Consider the following 24,758-nt stretch of genomic DNA (forward strand, 5'->3'; position numbering starts at 1 on the left):
CAGGAGGAATCCAGCCTTCTGTGGAGGAAATTATAGTTTTTCTTTTCCCCTTCAAAGTTCTAAGGTGACTTCAAGCCTTTTGAATGGAGATTCCTCACAGAGATCAAGTGTTCCCACAGTTTATAAACTCTGTTAATCTTCCATAGAAACACCTCCACAGTACATTCTGCAGTATTTCTTAACCAGTTCTCTTGAGATCTTTTGAAATAGTCAAGTTGACAGTCTAAATTAACAATCTGAATATCTTTGTGCTATGCTGTAGGTTCTCTGCACTGTAAAGATGAGGAAACAAAGCTAAACAAAACAAAACAAAACAAAAAACCCAAACCAACAAAAGCCATGAAAACAAGCAAAACAAATCAAAACAAACAAACAAATAAAAAACAACTTTTTTCCCCTTGTACTTAGTTTTTAGTTTGTGGGATTAGAGAGTAAATATTTATTCACTACGTTTGCTTCATGTTTACAGAAAATGTCCTTCTTTTCCTTGGAGTTTTGAGAAGAGATTTTGTTCTGCATTGCAAGTACGTCATAAGCAACTCAATGTTCTTTTCTTGGGAATAATGTTGGAAACTGAGGGCTGACACCAATTATGTCTTGAATGAACCAAGTTCATGTTAGTAGAGTCAGCAAGAAAAATTGGTAGAAGAAACTGCCTCCTCCCTTCACAATGCTGAACCTCCTTTCAATATTCCTTGTCTGCTGAACTTAGCAGGAAGCTGCATTGCAGCTAAGTTTAATTATAGCACCTTTATTACTAACTGAGCATGTGAGTATGAAAATCTATGACATAAATATATGCAGCAAGTACAACAAAGTTGTAGTTAAAATGCAAAAGATGCTAATAAAGACACTGTGCTATCCAACAGAAGGTCAATAATGCTACTTCTCTTCTTCAGCTTTGTTTGACCCACATTGTTCAATTGTTTATTGTGTATTTCCTCAAGTTTTACATTTGCCTGGGTGAAAAATTAATGGACTCCAAATTTTCTTCTCATGTCTCTACCATACTTTCACTTTCTTTGCCAACAATGCCAGAATTTCAAATCTATTGTATCTTTAGAATCTTCTGATAATAATATTAATGCTTTGTTTATGCACTAATTTCAAAATTGCATAGATTTAGAGAACTACTAGCCCTGTCCATCCCAAAAGAAAATATGTGGTAGTTTGTGATATTTAAAATTTAAAGGATTTTTGCTTTTGTTTTGTCTTTGTGTGTGTGTGTGTGTGTGTGTGTGTGTGTGTGTGTGTGTGTGTTAAGGATGATACTGGAAATTGAACCATACACATGCCATGAAAAATTTTTATTTGATATTTTTTGAAGGGATTTACATAAAGCACAAATATATGTATTCAGAAGGAAATACACATAGTGGGCTAAAGCTAAGCAACTAAGTCATATGTGTTTCCTTAAGGATGATTAGTTCATTGTCCCATATGAATAAACCTTATAAAAGTAAGGCGTCGAATATGAACTATACAACACAATCACATTTTCAACATATAGAAGCAATAGATAAAACCTCTTAGAATCATTATTCTTGCTGATGAACTGCATTACTTCATTAGGAAAAAAATGAAGATACTATTCTGTAATACCAGCAAGGTCATAGGGCACTTGGAAAGTCTAGTAGAAATTTTATTCCTTAGAATGAAATAGAAAGTCAATATAGTATCTTTACAGAGAAGGAAGTAGACCCATCTCCATTTTAAAGAAATTTTTGAGTGCTTGCTCCTAAACAAGCTGAAGTTTCGCAGTCAGGGCTAGCTGCTGCTGAACCACTCTGAGCCTGGAAGGAAAAGATTTTGAATTTGAGGGAAAGAGGGTATGCCTGAAATGCACTAGCTGATATGCAAACACATGGGTTTAATGTCTGAAATTGTTTTTGAAAATAGTTCTTCAGGAGAAAGCGTCATTCTTTCTAAATACATGAACTTAAAAAAAAACACCATTATAGGCTACAAGTCAAAATCAACATCCAAATTTCTAAGTCAATCTGAAAATTAAGACATGTCAATAAACTAAAGGACTAAAATTCTTCTAACAGACTATATAATGCTTAGCCCTCTATAGAAATGATCAGCTAATATGATTTTCACAAATGAAAGATACATGAATGCTGGAGGGTAGAGTGAGGAACTAGGTTAAGAGTCAATAGAGCATAAAATGAAGCCATGCAAGAGGCATGGCATAACTTTTAGATTAAGTTAGGAAATTTTCATAAATGAGCTTCCCGCAGATTATATAATTAATAATAATGATAATGATAATAATAATAAAATAATAATAATAAGTGGATATTAGCCAAAAAGCTAGAATTACCCAAGATGCAATCCACAGACCACAGGAAGCTCAAGAAGAAGGATGACCAAAATGCAGATGTTCCCACTCCTTAAAAGGGGGAAAAATATCCGTAGGAGTGGATATGGAAGCAAAGTTTAGAGCAGCGACTCAAGTAATGGCCATTCAGAGCCTGCCCTACATGTGGCCCATATATATACAGCCACCAAAACTAGATAAGATTGATGAAACTAAAAAAAAAATGCATGCTGAAAGGCCCGGATAGAGATCTCTCCTGAAAGACACATCCAGAACATGTCCAATACAGAGGTCAATGCTAGCAGCAAACCAACGAACTGAGATGAGGACCCCCTTGGGGGGAATTAGAGGAAGTATTGAAAGAGTTGAAGGAGCTTGCAACCCCGTAAGAACAACAATAACAACCAACCAGAGATTCCAGGGACTAATCCACTACCAAAAGACTATACATGGACTGACCAAGGGATCCAACTGCATATGTAGCAGAGAATAGCCTTGTTGGGGCACCAGTGGAAGGGGAAGCCATTGATCCTGCCAAGGTTGGACCCCCAGTGCAGGAGAATATGGGGGGGCAGTAAGGGGGATGTGTGTGGGGAATAACCATATAGGGGAGGGGGAGGACAGAGGATTGGGGCTTATGGACAGGAAACTGGGAATGGGAATAACATTTGAAATGTAAGTAAAGAATTACATCTAATAAAAATTAATAATGATAATAACAATAATAATAATAACACAAAATTTAATTCGGGGTATAAAAGAAAGTAAGAAAAGAAAGAAAAAAGAAAAAAGAGTGAACTGGTGAGAGGATATAAGAAGATACAAGTGCTGACATTTCAGGATGATGTAATAATTAAAAGAATGTAAGCCCTGGTGACTTACTTGGACTTTTAAGCTTTCTCTTCCTTGGGATTCCCCAAACACTAAGGGGAGGGATTTATGGAGATCTCCTATTTAGACTCTTAGAAATGTCGGACTGTGGTTCTCTAATCAGTTGCTTTCTGCTGCTAGAGGAGGCCTTTCTGATGATAAGTGGATAAGGCATTGACCTATGAATATAGCAGAAAATCATTAGGAACCTGGTTCTTTGTTACCCAAGCAGCGCTAGGTATTGTTTCCTTCTCCTGGAGTTGTCATTAAGTTAAATCAGACATTGTTTGGGCACATCCACAAGTTCCGCACCATAATTGCTCTAGCATATTTTGCAGGAAGGAAAGATTACAGTCAAAGGTTTTGTAGCCGGGTTGGTTTCATGTTTCTCTTTCAGCATCCTTCAGAGAAACGCTCCACATCCAGGAGATTAGAACATAGAGGTGAAGACTCTATGTCCCTATCAGCTTGTCTTTTCCTTAGTCAATTAATTGTGCCATCAACAATTGGGTCCCACTGTCAGATTGCAAAGAGGAACACATTTTAATAGCATCAGCCTAAGTTGTTCTGTGATTTTTCAATTGGGAATCCCTTAGTCAAAAACTTGATCGTATGCAGGCCAGTCTGTTAAGACCCTCTGAATCAGATAAGCAAGGTGAATATGTGCTCACACAGACTGAATCATCTAGAGTAGGTCCTGCATAGGTCTATACCAGGTCCTCTGAGTACATATTATAACTACTAGCTTAGTATTTTTAAGGGATATCTTATTATAAGAATAAGTGGGTTTCTGACTCTTTTGCCTGTTCTTTGGATTCTTTTCCTCCTGTGGTGGTGTCCGACTTTTCTAATGAGAGACAGGAAGGGAATAAATACAGATGATAATAGAGGTAGGGATGAACTACGAGGAGTAGAAGGAAAGGAAAGAATCTATATTCAATTAAAAACATGTAAAAAAGAATGGAAGTCCATAACTGTCAAAATTATAAAATAAATTAGTAAAAAATGCCTAATTCCAATTCTGAGAAGTGAGTTATGAGGAATAAATCACCATCTTTAGATGTTTGATGTGTATTAAAGGTATATGTATTGGTGCAGACACTAAGGTAATATTAAAGATTTATAATAGTGAAGCTGGAAAGAAAGTTCACAGGTTAAAAGTATTCATAGTTTTGGCAGCAGATCCGTGTTTGATTCCCAGAACCAATATCAGGGACCTCACAATCATTTGTAACTCCAATTTCTAAAAGATAAATGACCCTGTTATGGATTCTGTAGGCATCTGAAACATGTGGATACACACACACACACACACACACACACACACACACACACACACACACACAAACACACACACACACACTTCAAAATACCTCCTTTACATATTAAAATAGTATTATATATTATATTCCTATACTTAGGTGATTATGCAGCTAAGAAATTTATGAAAGTATATTTTTAAAATTTAATTATCAGTACTAATTTATATAAATGACTATTTTATAAGATTAATTGACATATCTGAAGCAACAAATATCCCTACAAAACAACCACATTTCAACCTCAGGTTGAACACAATCTCCACAATTCCACTCCCACTACAAATATCAAAATAAGATGCAACAATTTTTGCCCTATTTTAATGTATTTTTTGAAGGAACTCAAGAAATGAAAATACTACCCTTGGGATAGTATGTGAATATTTATTGTCTTAGTTGCTTGTTTTTTTTTCCTTTATATTTCTATATGAAGAAGGAAAATAAAGATAAAAGCTAAAGCTGTTCACATTTCCATGAAGAAATAAGAATTAAGAAAATATCATGAAACGTCAGTTGATATGTAGAGGCATTACTTTATTTGAGATGTGAATACTAACAGATGTACTAACATTTTAAAAAATAAAGGTTTTGAAGTATCAGCTGAATTAGTCCCAAAACCCTCAAGTACAGTATGTTGGGTGATGAATCAGTAAGCTTACTTTTTAAAGTAGGTATACTTGCTAAGTAAGTATTCATGAAACTGTGCTTGTAATGTTCCGTGTTCAAAATTATGACAACTGATACATGTGAGTGGTAATTCCTTATCTAATCTTCCTTGTGCACAGTGACAGTTGAGATACAATGCAGATCACACTAGTCTAGATGGGATCAAATCCTCTCTACATGGATTGGTTTAGCATTCCATGTTGACATGGCAATTTCTGCTAAAACCCTATGATATTTTAAGTTTTCCAATTTTGGTTATATACAGAGTAGACAAGAAATCTTCCATATCTATAGGCCAATGTTTAAATTTTTGATATATTTTTTAAAAGCAAGTGTTAAGGAACATATGTTCCTCGAAATGTTTAACATAGTCTATTCATTTATACTTTCTGCTGTGTCTTCTCAAATGGTAAGTTCCCTGAGATTATGACAATAAACATTTTATATAATCTTATCAATGATAGATAATCCTTTTTGTGATGTTGTTACATGTACTATGCCATGAATTGTGTGTGTGTGCATCTATATCTGTCTCACTCTTAAATATACATACATGTGTGCATTTTTTAGTCTTTTTCAACAAGCCCAAACTGGCTCTATTTTCTCTTAAAAGTGTTGATAATTAAATCCTTTTTGTTCTCTCATCACTTGAATTTTAAGGTTATGAAATCCAAAATCACATGAAAAGGAAATAAAAGATTTAAAATCACGATGCTCCTTTGCTGAGCAGTTGCCAGGATCACGTTTCCTTGGTTATTGTTTGTTCATTCACTATAAACTTGAATTTCTTGCTAAGGAAAGAGTTTAAAGTTAGCATCTTACATGAAGTAAACAATATACAGAAGGAATCTCTGTTCACAAGATACACAAAGTGATGTCATATGGTGGGTGGGAGTGGAGGGAAAGTGATTCTAGGCAGAAGGCCCAGCATGAGTTGGAAGGATATTCAGTAAACATATGTAGTTTGGTGTGGCTGCAGTGTGGGGTAAAGCTTGTTTTGACAAATGAGGAGAAGCATCATATGTTCTCTGCCTTGCATAAGGGCTAACTATAAAAATGTAATTCTTGCATACCTCAATTGACAGATAATTGTACGTCTTGGTCTTGATCCCAAGGACAGTCTGTACCTATAATGAACTTATCTATAAATGATCTGAGGAATTATTTTTTAAATCAATTGACATCTCACCTTTTTCTGTATTTAAAACTTTCTGAAACTATTGTTTATTTTGCCCATTTATAAATGTTTTGCTTACATGAATGGTTGTGCAACATGTACATATCTTAGGCCAAGGAAGACGAGAGTAGGATATTAGGTCTCTTGGAACTGGACTTGTAGAAGGTTGGATGTTGCAATGTGGATACAGGAAAATGGACCTTGATTATTCCAGTGAACAGCCAATGTTCTGTACTATGGAGCCATCTCTCTAGGTACCTTCTTATTGCACTTTAAAATTATTTTCAATAATTTTACCACTGTTATATTAGTGGTATGATTTGTCAATCATATAAGAACACTTAAGGGATTGTAAAAATATATATCGATTTTCTGAAAATGAAAGCTACAAAATTCATTAGCCAAAATTAGGAGGTTAGTATTTTCTACATGTATCTACCATCCAGGAGATCTCCATCCTTAATACTATTAATATTAAAATCTCAGCAAAATGACAACCAAACCATGAGGTGAATTAAGACAATGATGTTAGACATCCTAATGTGGACAGAGGAAAGCCTAGGAAACTAAATTCCTATACAATAAACTAGAGACAACTAAGGAATTCTGAGAACAAGAGAAATAGTTTTCTCCAGGGAAAGTATACCCACCGATTACACAAACTAAATGAAACACCTGAAGGCATGCATGCAGGTAACATGCAGACTAATCGGGTTAGAGGAACACTCCTCCAATTGTTTGTGAGATTACAAGCTGGTACAACCCCTCTGGAAATCAATCTGGCAGTTCCTCAGAAAAGTAGACATAGTACTACCTGAGGACCCAGCTATGCAACTCCCGAGCATACGCTCAAAGGATGCGCTAACATATAACAAGGACACATGGCCCACTATGTTCATAGCAGCCTTATTTATAATAGCCAGAAGCTGGAAAGAACCCAGATGCCCTTCAACAGAAAAAATGGATACAGAAAATATGGTACTGAAAGATCCCCGAAGGAAGACCCTTACTCAAGTCTCGGGACCCCAGACACAGAGAGACCATTTTGAATGTATCCAAAGTTAGGCACTGTGCCTGCTTGAGGAATTGGGCCACCACCCATCTCAAATATTTTAACCCACTATTGCTCCTGTCTAAAGGAAGTAGGGAGACAAATAGTGGAGCAGATACTGAAGGAAATGCCATCCAGAGACTGCCCCACTTGGAGATCCATTCCATATACAGCCACCAAACCCAGACACTATGCTGATGCCAAGTAGTCTGATATAGCTGTCTTCTGAGAGGCTCTGCCAGAACCTGAACAATCCAGATGAGGATGCTTGCAGGCATCATTGGACTGGGCACAGGAACCCCAAAGGAGGAGTTAGGGGAAGGATTGAAGGTGGTGAAGGGGTTTGCAAGCCCATAGGAAGAACAACAATACCAACCAACCAGACCCCCTCCCCACCAGAGCTCCCAGGGACTAAACCACCAACCAAAAAGTACATCAATGGGAAAGGAGTGTTTTCATCCTGTGAAGGATAGATGGCCCATTGTAGGGGAATGCTAGGGAGGTAAGGCACGAGTGGGTGCGTAGGTGGGTATTTTTGAGGGGAAACCAGGAAAGGGGATAACATATAAAATGTAAGTAAATAAAATATCCAATAAAAATTTAAAAAATGCTTCAATCAGAAAAACATAAATTTAGAAATATATACATATATTTCCATATAATTATAAATATGCATATATATATATGTAAGAAAAATGGCATGCAGTTGAAACAGATCAAAGAGAGTATATGAAAGCATTTGGAAGGAAGTCAGGAATTGGAAAGTGATATAATTATAGTTTACAAACAAGAAAATCTAAGTGGCATATGTAGCACATACAGGGAGAAAGTATCCTCAAATCCACATGAGCCATAAAAGCAAAGTCATCAAAGTTAACAAGAGGAATTAAATCAGCATAATTCAATACACACATGGATATAAAGTAGAGAAAATGTTAATTACAATTTACCCCATTTGTGTGTGTGTATGTGTGTGTGTGTTTGTATGTGTGTTTATGTATGTGTGTGTGTTGTGTGTGTGGTGTGTGTGTGTGTTTATGCATATGTGTGTGTATATGTGTGTATGTGTTTGTATGTGTGTGTATGTATGTGTTTGTATGTGTGTGTTGTTGTTTGTTTGTGTTGTAATGTTAGTCTAAAGAAACGTTAACCTTCTTTCCCATCCCCGTAATGTTCTTTTGGACAAATCATTATGAACAGAAATCTGCAACTGTGACTGAAAAAGCTTTTACAAATCAGAGGATCAATCCTGAGGAAGAAGCTCCTGAAGCAAAAGACTTGGGCAAATTTGTGGCTGGAGAGAAAACAGTACCTTAAGAACATCAGCTTTTTGACAAATCAGAAAAACTGTAGGCTCAGAAAAAATTAGACAAACATTCAGAGCAACATTTTCTAAGCAAAATATTTGAATGACTAATAAAGGAATAAATGATGAGAATTATGGAAATCATGTGTGAAATGAAGTATTCACTTCTGTTATAATCTCACTATATATACAGTAAATTTTTGTATATACAATAAATAATTACCAATACAAATTTGTAAAGCTGTACATTTTGCAAGGTATTCATTGGAATTCAAAAATCTTAAGTTTGTGGTTTTCAGTATGGAAGTTCCTTCAGAAATCATGAAAGCATTACTATACAACACAGAATTTCGATTTAAAATAACTAAAGTGAGCATGTGAAAGAGAGAGTTGCACTACCCATTTCATTGTAATAATGATCTTCATTTTTATAGTACAGAGAAACTGAATTTATGTTCTGATAAATTAATTAATAAATAAAATATCATGTATACACATGATTGGATGTTATTCTCCCTTGTGAAGAGGAGGAACAAATATCACCATTTGTGACAACTTAATGTGGAATACATTGTGCTAAGTGAACTCAGGAGTGTTGAGAAGGGGAGATGCTTCATGACTCCATTTTTGTGAGGTATCTGTAAAAGAGAGACTTAAGAGAAGCCAGTATTTGTGGTTGCCAAGATGACAGACTTGAAGAATATGGTGAGTAATTCTTCAATGAGTACACAACTATACTTATCCTGCAAATGTAATCTTTAAAGAACTTTTATAATTCAACAGGCTTACAAATTAATTGTGATAAGGAATAATATAATATCTCAAATTTTACCAAAATGTAGATCTTCTGGTGATATCACAAAAATAAAAGAATTAAAAGCAAAGGGACTAAGGCGTCATGGAGAAGTATTGGAAATGTTGCCTTGTATTTGTTATAATTGTAGAGCTCTTTGTATGTGCCCAAATCATCAAGCTATAGATAGTAAATATATGCAATTATGTGCATGTCATTTAACCTTCAACAAAAATGTTTGTAAAAGCTCCCTAGTTAAAAATCAATTACTCTCAAACAAAAAGAGTTTGCTGACAATCAATTTTCCCTGGTGGAGACATTTTAAAAGAAACATTTCCATGAGCTCTGGGTGCCTTGTCTTATGTATCACATTATAGAAGGCAGAGCTTGGGTTTATTAGTGAGATGTTTATTACAACTGATGTTGATCCTTACCAAGGGTGTACGTCAAGCTCTCTTCGCACATCTCAATGTCAACCATATTTTCATTTTAAGATTTTGGACAAATTTGAATGTAGACTGTGTTTTCCACATTGTCACCTGCCTTGAAACATACCCAGGTCATCTCTGGGAAAGCGTAATAATAGTGCTGTATAAGGTATCCTGTATAGTGGAAAGAGAAAAGAATTAGAATTCCAGAATCATTTAAATAAATAAAGCATGCAACCTCAAACACATGTACATTTTATTTTATATTTCTATTTTTGAATTGCAAAAAATTCTTAGAGTCATGTAAGTAAGAGAGAAATGTATGCCAAAGTAAATATTTTTATATGTTCTTGCAAAGTAATACTGCATTAAGAACAGTTTCATGACTTCTTTGAAGACAGAGCTATATGCTTTTGCAATGTTTTTGTGTTCATAGCTTCAAAAAGCCTAGAAAAATGTGCAGAAATATTGTATGTTGGCAGGCACATGTGTGTAGAGTTAAATGGGTGTCCAGGTCATTTTCGTGTGTGGTCATGCATGTGTTTATGGATGCACATAGAGCCTAGAGGCAAACTCAAATGTAGACACTTAGGAATCATCTACTTTGATTCTTTGGAATAGGATCTCTTAGTAGAACCTAGGGCTTAACTCTTAGGTTAGGCTGTCTGGTCAGTATATGCTATAATGTCCAGCATTTGAGGCACAGGCTGGGGAATGAACTAAGTATCTTATGATTTTTCTGTAAGGATTTTACGAACTTATTTATTTGCCAAGACCTTGACAAATTAACTATACTTTTATTCCAATTAGTATTGACTTACATTAAAAATTTCCAGTAATATTAAATACTAGAGAGTAGGATCATTCCTTACATCCTTACTGAAACATTATTTAAGTCAGTGCAGACTACCTACTTCGCCCTGGGTCCAGAATTATAGACTGGACTTTCTTCTTTTTATTTTTAATTTTATTTTTCTTGGATTTTTTGTATTTGCATTGTAATGTTATCTGCTTTCTTTCCCATCCCCGCTTCCCCTCTGCCTGCTTTTATGAGGATGTTCCCATTCCCACTCACCCACTCCAACCTCAATGCCCTGGCATTACCTACATTGGGAAAACGAGCCTTCACAGAACCAAGGGATTTTCCTCCTATTGATGCTGGACAATGCCATCCTCTGCTACATATGTGGCTGGAGTCATAATGTACTCATAATACACAACTTTCTAGTCTCCTTTCAAGTGCTGTAAGTGTAGAATGGGCCTTCTTCTTTGGTGTCCTTTACTAAATATGGAGATTTCAAGTTTGGTGTTCAGAGTTTAATGATAAAGGATATGACAAATAGTTTCCACTAATTTTATTCAATGGAATTAGCTGTGGAAGTAAAAACTGTAAATAGTGCAATACCAGATACCAAGACAGAAGGTAATGTAAGGTGTTTTTCTGGAATTTTTAGAAGCCATTTTGTCAAAGGGTAATGGTTGATAAATTCCATTTCTCTGGAACAGTGAAAACTCACAAGTAAGCATATGATATGTTTAAAATTCCTTTGTAAATTTAGAAAAAATGAGTTGCACTTTTTTTATATGTCCTTTTTCAGGGATACCTAGTTTCCTTCTTCTTTATTAATAAGAGAGGTCTAGTCTTTAACTGTTTATTTCATTTTCTTTTCTTTTGAATTTTTTTCTTGGTCATGGAAACAATATTCTTTGTTAATGTTTATAATTTAAAGCAGAATATGTTTGTGTTTATATTTTGAATATCTACAAAATTTCTTTAAAGAGTACCTTTCTTTTTACAGGGCTGGTGTATTAGGTTCATGGTGGTTGATGTGTAAATCAAATATTGTCCTATTAGGGATAGTTTAGAATAAGGAATTCTGTAATCCTACCTTTCTAATTTGGAAGGTTCAGTAGGCTATACAATACTTTTAATTACAAGTGACTAACAGTAATGACCACTTCGAAAAATTAATGTACATGTATAAGTGAGAATTAAACACATGTATGAAAATCCAAAGTTATAGAAAATAAGTCACAGAGAATCATGTGCTAAAAGAGAGTACATTACTAAGTATGAATCTGGTTCACACATCCTTCACTCCTAAGCCACTACTTACTTTTTATTTTAAAGTAATATATGAGTGGAAACTGAGGTTTTAAGTCTAATTTTATTAGTTCAAGTTGGAAAGATTAAACAGGTGAATTGATGGGAAGAAGGGCTGCTTCAAGATGGAAAGGCAATGTTAACAATCTCCCATCCACACCCGGTCACCTAGCTACTCACTACAGTGAACGTGCTATCACTAGATTCAAGTCTTAGGTATCTGTCATGAAAGATCAAGGCCAAATCGGTATCCTTAATAATGTCGCTGTCATTTAAGCCTTTCCTTAAAAACCTTCAGCTGTGCTACAACCTCAGGCAGACAATAACTTACAAACGTGTGCACAACAACACACATACCTCTCCTATCGCCTCCTACAGCAAGATATCCTCTCAAACTTTACTGTGTAGATAACTCAGAAATGATGGTGTGTGACCTCAAAATCTGAAGCCGCAATAGGCAATTGACTTTTATCTTGAGAACAAGGCTTTGAAAATTCTTAATTTCAATACAACTGTGCGGAAAGCTGATTCCGTTTATAAACACCAGAATCATCTAATGAAGCTACCAATGACCTTCGTAGGTTAGCATTTGCATGAGATTAGCACTTGAGCTGCCCAAGTTCTTTTCCAAAGTTACTGATGGTTTTTAAAGAACCATGAGCTCAAAGATAATGATTTTGCATCCTCATGAGTTACATGTATTTTGTCTAACTATAGCAAACTTTGCAGTTAAGGCAAATGTAATAACATAAATAAAAATATAGTCATATAGCTTCAAATGAGTTGGTCTGATGGTTGGCTTCTTTTGTTTTACACTACAGCAGGAGAAAAGGAACTCTGAAATGCTGAAATGGGAGAAGATTTTCAATGGGAAAAACAGAGGTGTGCAGGAGTATAAAGTGGGGAATGACTATAATTTACCATATGTATATGGAAATATGAAAAATTACCTTGTATCTGAACTTATATTGGATGTACAATAGGATATGCCAGATAATAGAAACTAAATGAGAGCAATAGGAACAAAATAATTGAAATCAAGTAAGTTCATAGAATATTCAACAAATCCATAGTCCTATTGGAAAACTGAAACAAACACCTTATAATCACTCACAATTCATTTGAAAAAAAAAAAAAGTTCCCAAGAAGGAAACAATGTAACTATTGGCATGATAAGGAACAGATACAGTAAAATAACGTTCTCAAAAGTTCCTTAACACAGTTTGAGATCATCAACAGATTACACAATAAAATTTTAATTATGAAGTTAAACTACAATGTTAACCTGTTCATTTTAGTCATTGAAAATGTCACGAAGATTAAAATGTTTCAATAGTAAGTCCCACTAGAAGAAGATAAATTATGTGCTTCTTGAGCAACTACTCACAATGTATTTTATAGCAGGAATATTCCATATTACATATAAAATATTTGTTGTAAGAATGGTTTTCATAAAGGATAAGAGTAGTTGGTATCATTATGTGATGCAGCTTGATTACCTGTTTCTATATTGTGCCACCATTCAACTACACAGACTTACTCTTCTAATTATACATAGACCATGGATCTGAAGACTATGTAAATGTACAAGGAGGTATGGTTACTTAACATTACAAGAAAAGGTTAATACTTTCAGTGCTCTCTAGTCTATCTCTTTGCCTTTCTATATTATGTAATAGAAAATTTAATCAGAAAAATAAGACCTGTTGTTCAGGGTAAATAATACATTATGTTTTATTGCTATGTCTTTTAGAAAGCATTTTAAAACTATCATTTTACTACCATAATCTTTAATATAAAGATCTTATTTAAAATTGTATTTCTATACTGTTTTCTGGAGAAATTCTCTATACAATTTCAGGGAACTGTTTAAATTGTTCTTTCCTTGTCTTAATGATCCGAATTTTAACAGGGTTATAACATATTCAATAAATTTATTCAGATCTTGAAGTATTCAAGTAATGGAAACTATGTCTTTGTAAAACCCAGGAATGCTAGTCTTTGATTTTTTATGGTTTAGACTGCTCTATGACCCTCTCTCAATAAAAACTGTAAAATTAAAATGACCATGCAAAGGTTTATAGAGCACCTCTGACCCAGCATGGAGAAGCTAACGGCAGTACTATGGCTTCCTGGATCTGTTAAAGTAGCACAGGGTGGGATGGGGAGCGATTTTGCAAGATGAGGGCAATAAGAACATCTGGAAAACCCATTTTAGGGGAAACCCATCATCTGGCAGCTGTACACAGAAAGAAATATGTCAGATACACAACTTATGTTTTAAAAATTTCAAATTATATATCAAAGGACACTTCAGCCATCATGACTGGGAAAACATGAGAAAGACTGATAATAATAGACACACAATCATTCCTGAAATCATAACAATTAAATTACTAGGACATTAATCAATTTCCATATCTTGCATTTCTTCTTATTGCTAAAAAACAAGTAAGTGATATATTTTTGTATATTCTACTACTTTTCTTAAGAATCTCATCATTTGAATAATTTGTTCACACACACATATATGTGTACATATGTATACACACATATATATATATACATATATATATATATTCTATTTTACCCACTGATCATGCTGAGTAGATTTTTTTCTCACATAAGTAATTTAGAGTTATATATATATATCTATATATATATATAATGTTGGTGATATATATATATCACCAACATTACCACCTTCATATGAGCTGATATTCTAAGTAGGACAAAGGTAGCCTACAAGGCTTCAACTCTTTATAAAGAAATGTTGGCAACCAAGAAAGTTTAGGAGTGGGATAAATAAACTTCCCCATGGATGAAAACACCAATTGGTTATCTAAGTCCAAATAGCCCTGAAAACCTACACAATAGTAAGATTATGCAGACTGACTAATTGTGCTTCTATATTTAAGAAAAATGTACACTTATATTTATAACAATATTTAAGGGTAAAAGATGCAAAAAATTCAAAAAAGATTGAAGAGTCATCTACGGGAGAGTTCAGGTAGAGAAAAAGAGAGTGGGAAATAACTTTTAAAAATCAGTACCCTAGGCCATTGATCACTGCTTATCAGTAGCCTGTATAAAAAGCTGAAATTGGGGGACTGAGAAACACAGGCAGTACATTATGACAATATTAGAGAAGGTAACACTTTTAAGTTTTCAAATATTTTCTTCATATATTTTCCCATTCCTTTATTAAAGGAAATCTATAAAGTAATAGCCAAATAAAATTAAAAGAGGTTTTTGCCTTCACCTTTTCTTCTCTCCTTTAAAGAGGAAATGGTAACAGTCATAGCTGAACTGTGACTGGTTGAGTACCACAGAAAGTGTGATTTCCAAAGCTTTTGCAAGAGACTTTTAAATTGATCTTTGTGGGTCCAGCAAAATAACTCCATTTAAGAAAAAGCAATGCTCAGGTTTCATCCAGTTACAACTTCTTTATAAGGAAGCAAAAGCTTTCCCAAAGATACTTTTTTGCAAATTCTCCGATGTATCATTGTATCTAGATTATGTCACAGGACTTTCTCCAGGTGCTACAAAGGCTTAGACTGGGAAAATGATGCCTTATAGCATGTATTTCTTGGCCAGAATAATAAACCAACTAACCATGAGATGAGTACTCTAATGTCGGAGCACTAGGATCTGGCAAAACCTTAAAAAATGTTATTTCATCATCTAGTATAAATTTGTGAGATATCGATATTGTTCCATTTAAATAAACTGTGTTAAAAAGATCAGATAATTTATATGTATAAATATATTTTTCATCAATGCAAAAGAAATATTAAACAACCAAAAAAGGAAGCATAGCATTTGTCTTAGATTATCATCCTAATATCCTGATAAATTATTCTGGAAAAACTAACAGATGGCAGCATGGTTTTATTTTTGCACATACTTCCAGATTATAGTCAATAACGTTAGGGAAAAAGTGTCAGGAGCTGCTCACATTACCCCATTTCTCACAAAAGAGGGAGATGAATGGAAGAATGCATGCACAATTTCACAGGATCCCACTTATTGAATTTTAACACCCATAGTGAGCAGACTTTCAAAGTCTTGTAATCAAGATAATAACACACAGGCACACTGAGTGGTTTCTTCCTGGGTTATTCTGTCTTTTTTCAAGCTGATAGACACCATAACCATCATACCATTTGTAATAAAGTAAATGTAATGCTAGAACTTTGTCAAATATTATTGAAATTATAATATAGTCACTTTCCTTTTGCCCTTTCTGCTTCCAAACCCTCCAACACACCCGTCCCTGAAATGCTCTCTCTTGAATGTGTGTGTGTGTGTGTGTGTGTGTGTGTGTGTGTGTTGGTAGGTATGATGGTACAATGGTACATATACATGCATGATCTCAGGTACTATGATCAGGTTCTTTTAACCATGCTTTCACAATAATCTTTGAGCCTTCGGTCCATGAGTTTTGTTGTACCTTTGGCACTATGCACCACATGATCTCTTGATCTCAGTAGTTGGATGGTGCATGGTCCGTATCATTTTCAAAATAATTCTTTGAGGATAGATTATATTTCTTCACTGTCACTAGGATATATATTTAGGATGCATTTAGAAATTATGCTTGGTTAGTAAATTGGAGAGTTGTAAGCTCTCCAAGATCAATGATTTCACCAGGTCTGAGAAGTTCCCTAGGTTTCTACACGAGGCCTCGTTTCTTTGCTGTTGAGCAGATCTCAAGTTCAATAAGAGATCTATTTTCTATTTCCAAATTATGAGTGCAACTACCCTATCCCTAGGATCATTATATCATGTAGGTCATTGTCCTGATTCCTAGGCATCACAACTCTGTAGGACCATTGGCTGTTTCTCTCCCTTTGAAGCTTTCATGGAGCCTTGTAGTACCAAGCTAATCTTTAGGAAGGAGGCTTTCAGAAAAGATCCTGATCTCAGGTCCCCTGGGAGTCTTGAATTTAACTTCAGTTCCTCAGCACCTTTCACTGGCAGGTACATATAACAATAATTAAAGAAAAAATCCATAAATATATAAAAAGGGAGTGGGCCCTGGGGGAATGAAAGGGAATGGGGAATGGCATAATTATAATTCAAAATGTAAAAAGAGAAAACTGTTGAAAAATACATTATACTTGAATATACACAAAAACCCATAATGACTCTTGGAAGTGATACTTTTTATTCATATATCTATATCTATATCTATATCTATATCTATATATTAAAAGCTAGGCACTTCTCTGACAAGGTCAAGGGATAAATCATGCATAGTAAATCTGACATATCTTATGAAATTGCCAGAGTGATTATCTCCTTATATACTTCGCAGTCCTGTACTCCTTAAAAGCTCATTTTAGATAACAGACTTTTCAAGAGTAACTACCTATAACAATTTTTTTATTTATCTGCTTTATGAGAAATATTGGTCAATGAAAAAAGGGAATTAAATGGAAGAGTTGAATTGTGAAATTTCATGTAATTTTTTTAAGAAGATAAAACCATTCTGAATAGCAGTCATGACATTGCACAATGACAAAATCATTCACTTGGGAAATTTTAAGCACACTTACAATTTTGTTTACAATGCATCATTTACTCTACAACAGTATCAGAAATTTTGTACTGGGAGTATTTTAATTTTAATTTTAAAATTTAAAATTTAAAACATTGGGAAGAACACATGCACAAGACTTTTGCTCTGAAAACAAGGGTAATCTAGAAATCCTCTTAGCAAAGCAACTTCTGGGCTGCAACTGATGAAGGAAGTCTGGGTCAAGCATATATAATTTTAAGAACCTACTATGTGATCCTGATAGCAGGGTGACTGTACCTTCCACCTGCAAGGACAAATATACATGTTCTGTTTGTTTGTTTGTTTTTTATTAGTGACTTGTTGAATCATTTACTCAGGCATGCTATGACATCTGCATTTCTTAGAGAACAGATAGTAGATTATAATGAGAACATATTGCTCACAGATTAAGTATACATCTGGTTCATATCCAATGCAACCACTCCATAATCTTCCTGAATTTTTATAACCTTACAAAGAGGTAAAACATCTGGATTGTTACTGTCTGTGCTCATGGTAAGGCTTAATAATAGATGCCCAGTAAGGGTTTGGTGTAATGGCACAATGTATGTTGATATATATACGTATATATGTATGTATATATATATATATATATATATATATATAATTTAAAAGTAAATGATATAATTAAGCATTTTACTAAGCATAAATGCATCTTATATTTGAGTTTTGGAAACTATGAATATATTCTCTACACTTAAATATAATAGTATCAAATACATATATATATATATATATATGTATATATGCAGATGATTATAAAAAGTGAGAAAGGCCATAAAAGATTGACTATGAGAATCACTGACTATGAACACAGGTACTTGCAATCTGAATTTTAGAATTTATGTTTTCGTTTAGAAATTTTGTATTTAAATTTTTGTGTATATATTATGACTTTTAGTTCTGTATTTCTGTGGGCTTCCTGAATGTGAGACTGAATTTGTCTCTCTGTTTATTTGTGTTTCTTGTGCCTTTGGGGGGCTCTTTTTCTTCTGTTTGTTTTGTCCAATTCAGATACATTAATTTTTAATTTTATTATGGTATATTTTATTATTATATCTTAGAAGCCCACTTTCTACGAGAGACAGATGAGGTGAATCTGGAGGAGAGAAGGAAGTGGGAGGAGTAGAGGGAGGGTAAACTGTAATCAGAATATATTGAATGAAAGATACTATTTTCAATTTAGAACATTTTTTAAAAAGGCCACTATATTTGTTTTCCAATTCTTTATGTCAGTGTTCATTGAATATTTGCCCTATAAAGGTAAATGAGATAAGTAGTAATTTTCCTAACATTGATGCATTTTATATTTGAATTTTTGAAAATGCCTATTAATATATTCTATATACTATAATATACATGCATGAAGTCAACATATGGAAATGATTATAAGAACATTTTCCCTTGGCTTGTGTTCTAAGTTCATATGATATATTAATATGTTGTAGTGATTTTTTTTATATTTGTTTTCCTCCTATTTCAAATGATCAATTTAAGAGTATGGAAATTGGAAATCCTGCTATATGCTAAAAGGTAAAATTTTGTCATCACTACAAATAGAAAATATAAACAAAGTTAATTTCTATATGACTATCTTTACTGAATTAAAATTTTTATTTCTTCCATGTTTTTCCTCATCATAAAAAACGGCTAGTATTAATAGCTATTTTACAAACTGTTTTTCTAAATGAAATTATATGGATCACCTCATAACTATCTATCAAAACTTGTAAATCTATTTTACACTTGCTTGGTGGATTTATCATTAATGCTTCTACTGCTGCACAGAAAGATTGGGACTTAATGCAAAATTTCTTGGCCCTGAAAAACAGTAAATGAAAACAAACCTTTTGATTACATAATTAGAACAATTTATACAGAATAGTATGGAGAAAGACAATGGGCGTAACATAAATCATTAATTCAATGAGTCATGGAAAACAAAAGTATATTAATGATTTATGGGAATATAGTGACCAAGGACACACCCAGCCTCTGTTGAGAGGTAAAATAAATAGTCCACTCTACTGTACAATGAATTCCTGCCAGTTCTCAGTGGGGACCATGGCTCTGTTTTGACGATTAAACAGCAAACAGTCACATCTGGAAACATGAAGGTCAAAAGTCATTCTCCTCATAAAACCTCACTAGTATGATTCATAATAACCCATATCTGACCCGTGCATGAACTGAAGTCTGATGCTGATATTGCTATATAAATATAAGAAACATGATTTTTATGCTCTGTTGTGATTTTTTATTTTGGTAGTGTGTTTTACTTAAACAAGGATTACAGAATTTACAGAAAAAGAAAAACAAAAAAAAAGAAGAAAAAACAAATGCTGAACCCATATGTTGAAGCAGAAAAGTATATATTTTTGCTGAAATTCATTCTGTCCTACATATGTTATAAAGACACTTGGCACACAAGGTTTGTTAAGTAAACTGTTTCCATATTCAACACTTGCCTGCTATTTTTTGCTTTCTTCCTTTATTGGTAGTAGAATGTATTGGATTTGCATTTGCAAGCATGTATACTTTAAGCAACATTTAAAAGCAAATTCTTAACTCTCCTCCCAATTCCTCTCAAATCTCACAGCCTACTCCTTGATTTTTGTTACTGTTCTGAGACTCAAGATGCCACTGTACACCTCAGGGCAGCCCACCGTGTTGCCCAGACTGAATGATTTTCCTGTCTCAGCTTTTTAAACTCTGACACGACAGGTTCATCATATTTGTCAAGGCAATAAGCATTATGCCCGAATGTCAAATTTGTATGTGGAAACCTTAACTAATATGGGTGTATTTGGCTTACAGCAGGCGTGAGTAAAGGTATAAGGAGACATAAGAATGGGGTCTTGTTCCTCAAGGATTAGTAATGCATGGGAACATTTAAGTCCTTGTTGAGTGACTGATAGGTATTGAGAAAGGAACAAGAGCGTTTCTTGCCCAAAACTGATAACGCTGATACCCTGAGTTTAGAACCCCAGACTCCAGAATGTAGGTCTTTTTTTTTTTTTTTTTTTTTTTTTTTTTTTTGTCACACAGCCAGTGGTGACCGTTTTGGAGCACAAGAAGGCTAGGTCTGGGTGCTACTGTGTGGGTACTTGGTGGCGAGAGAGTTGTTGGAGAGTCAGATTTGGGAATATAGCACTCCCAACTGACCAGCATTCATAGGTCTTGCCATTGCTTTCTTGATGATCTGGAGTTCCTAAGTTGATCATCTCCAAATAGTATACTTTAATATTATCTCTAGAGTTTATGTATGCAGCCCAGTGGAAAGGTGGAACTAGAATAAATAAATAATAAATAAGTGAATAACAGAACTTGGAAGAAGCATTACTGTTTCGGGTATAAAAACGTTCATGTGTAATCTGAGCAGAAAGATTGTGTTTTCTGTCTTCTCCTTTTGGGCAACATAGTCACAGACCTGCCTCACTTCAAGGTGATGACTACAGTGGTAATGATCCTTCGGACACAAGTTGTCTGCATCACTGACTTGCAGAAATCAAACTGAAAAAAAAAATCCTTAAATCACCAAACGCAAGGTACTGGGAGCAGGCAGAATCTGGAGAGAGCAGAATAGCCCTAAGTGTGCGAATCCGGGGACTTGCAAGACTGAGGCTGCTGGTTTGACCTTATCTTTTCTTGGTACTGATGACACTCTCCTTACTGAGTCAGGTTACCACCGAATGGCTAGAGCCTTACAAAAGCAAATAGCATGAGTCTCTGTGCATAAACGCATTTTAAAATGATCATACTTTTAGATGTTTGAAGTGCTTCACATTAGTGGGTTTAAAAAAATAAAAGCATTTTAAGCACTCACCATGATAATCTCTTTATCAGCAGGGAAGTGGTTCCTTATCTAAAGTGGTCTGAGTAGATCCTGTGTGGTTGCTACTATGAGCTGAAAGAGACTGTCAGCCAGCCAGTCGACAAAATATGGAAAGTTGTCATTAGTGAAATGGGACACTGTTATTACTATTATTTTTATATTTATAATATGATCCCATCATTTACTCTTTCTCTTTCTTCCCTCAAATCCTCCCATGTACCAGCCCATTGTCTAGTATGTGTCTGCATTCCTAAATAAATGAATACAGCTTTTTTCTGTCTTTCTGTCAGTCTGTCTCTCTGTCATTCTGTTTGTACTTCTCTCTCTCTATCTTTATCTCTATCTCTTCTGGCTCTCTCTAAACTTAGTGAATGAAGTGGTATAGATTTTTCTTCAAAATTCATTAATCATTTGTTTTAAAACTTGATAATATGGGGGTGGCTCTGGGGGTGTTAAAGTAGTTTCCCAAGCTTCCACTAGGCGAGACTGGCTTAGAAACGTTCCCTGAAGTTTTAGACTCCCTATATTGTCTGATTTGGTTAAAGAAGGAGGTGAGCATCTTCATTTTCCTTCCTTCTATTTTCCTTTCCATTTTTCTGTTTACAACTTTCTGTGATTACTGAATTTTCATTTACTTTTAATTTAACTTTCTGTCCTCTACTATATAAATGAATCACAGGAACACTCACTTCCTCAAACTGCTTAATTTATTTCAAAACTCTGTACTGGAGTGGTTAACATACATAATTTAAAATATTAACAAAAGTATTTTGAAATATAAAATTATTAGAATTCCTGACTAATGTTAAAGATGCACAATTCTACTGCACACAGCCTGTCCTTGAGTTGTTTCCGAGATACAACTATAATATTCTCTCAGTGTTGGGAACCTATTTCTTCCTGAATTTTGTGCAAAACAAAAAGAGTATCTTATTTTAATTAGATTTTTTTCTTTTCTTTATTGGATATTATTTTATTTATTTCAAATGTTATCCCCTTTCCTGGTTTCTCCTCTGGAAACCCCCTATCCCATACCCCCTCTCCCTGCTCCTATGAGGGTGTCCCCCTTCCCACACACCACTCCCTCCCATCTCCCTGTCCTGGCATTCCTCTACACTGGGGCATCAAGCCTTCCCAGGACCAAGGGCCTCCTCTCCCACTGTTGCTCAACAAGGCCATCCTCTACTACATATGCAGTTGGAGCCACTGTTCCCTCCATGTGTACTCTTTGGTTGGTGGTTTAGTCCCTGGGAGCTCTAGGGGTGTCTGGTTGGTTGCTATTGTTGTTCTTCCTATTGGTTGCAAACCCCTTCAGCTCGTTCAGTCCTTTTCCTATCTCCTCCATTGGGGACCTATTCCTAGTCCAATGGTTGGCTGAGAGCACCCGACTCTGTATTTGTCAGGTTCTAGCAGACCTTCTCAGGAGACAGCTATATCAGGTTCCTGTCAGCATGCACTTCTTGGCATCAGCAATAGTGTCTGAGTTTGGTGATAGTATATGGATGGATCCCCACGGAGGCCAATTTATTAGATATTTTAAGTATTTACTTTTTAAATGTTCTCTTCTTTCCCAGTCTCCCCCTCTCCCATGCCAACTACCCCTTCTTCTATGAGGATGCTCCCTCCCATCCACTCACTCACACCTCACCGCCCTAGCATTCCCCTACACTGGGGAATTGAGCCTTCACAAGATAAAGGGTTTCTCCTCCTATTGATACCAGACAAGGCCATCTTCTGCTACATAGGCGATTGGAGCCATAGGTCCCTCCATATGTACTCTTTGGTTGGTGGTTAGGGATGAGATTAGCTGAAATGCCCAACAAAGAGAGGGAGAACCAGTAGAGACCATATCCGGAGGTTAGGCAAGGCCTCTGGTTGGGAAATGGGGCCACCCACCAATCTCAAAAGTTTAACCCAGAATTGCTCCTTTCAAAAGGAAATACGGGACAAAGAGTGGAGCAGAGACCAAAGGAAAAGCCATCCAGAGCTGAAGGGGTTTACAACCCCATAGGAAGAACAACAATATCAACCAACCAACCCCCCAAGAGCTCCCAGGGTCTAAACAAAAAGAGTTTCTAAAGATAAAATTGGAAAGAAAGCTTGTTTGGGATAATTCTAGAATTAAAAACATATAGTGCTTCAGATAAGGTTGGAAATGTGGGGTAGAGAGAGTAAGAATATTAATGTAACCCAGATCCTTGTTTTGGCGTCTGTAGAAAAAGTTAAGCGTCTTTGGCATAGGGCTGACTCAGGGGAAGAGTTTGGTTTTCTTATCTTCCTCTAGGATTAGGGAAAACATCATGGGCTTGGGTAGATGTGAATAGTTGACAGCAGACCTGGTTATGTCCTTGTCTTTGCCTACTTCTTTGCACAAATTGTTGTGGTCCTCCTGTGACAACTGCTACACATTTAGAACTGAGCAGCATATACATAGTTATGGAGATCTTTCCTAGTGTTAATTCATCTATCACTCATTTATTTTAAAGCCTCCAAGCTCTTATATTGTTATTTTTTTCAATATGTATGCTGATTTCTTCTTCACTGACACTACATTGACTCAACTTTGGATCCATTTACATAGAGTAATTCTGCTGGAAGTAATATTAACAAAAAATATTAAAAATTTTCAATACTTTTATCTGCCAGAATGGATATCACAATTGATTTTGAAAATGTTAGTTTTTGGGGTTGGGGATTTAGCTCAGTGGTAGAGCGCTTGCCTAGGAAGCTCAAGTCCCTGGGTTCGGTCCCCAGCTCCGAAAAAAAAAATTAAAAAAAAAAAAAGAAAATGTTAGTTTTTACCAAATTTTTCATAATTTTCTAAGATCCATGAAATTATAAAGTTGTCATTATTTTATAACCAGAAAATGATATACAATAATCTCATTTAGGAAGCTTTTATAGTTATTTAAATTACTAATAATGTATCTATGTATTACAAGGCAATCCTCTAGGTAGAAACACAGCTTCTAATGAAATGTTCATTTATCTCACTTATCCTTTGACATTATGCACATAATTTGTACACTCCAGAAGACAATTGTGTTTGTGTTATTTTAAAAGTAAGTTAAATCCATGAGATATCTGCTAAGTACTTTATTGTGTTTTAAGAATTTGCCAGATGGTCCTGATGCACGTCTTCATCCCAGTATATGACAGGCAGAGGCAGGCACATCTCTATGATTTTGAGACCAGCCTGGTCTATAGAATGAGTTCCAGAACAGCCAAGATTCCACAGAGAAAGCCTATTTCAGAAAACAAAACCAAAAATGAAAAAAAAAATCATAAAAACAAGCAAACAA

Source organism: Rattus rattus, chromosome 1 (assembly GCF_011064425.1).
Source record: "Rattus rattus isolate New Zealand chromosome 1, Rrattus_CSIRO_v1, whole genome shotgun sequence".
NCBI lineage: Eukaryota > Metazoa > Chordata > Mammalia > Rodentia > Muridae > Rattus > Rattus rattus.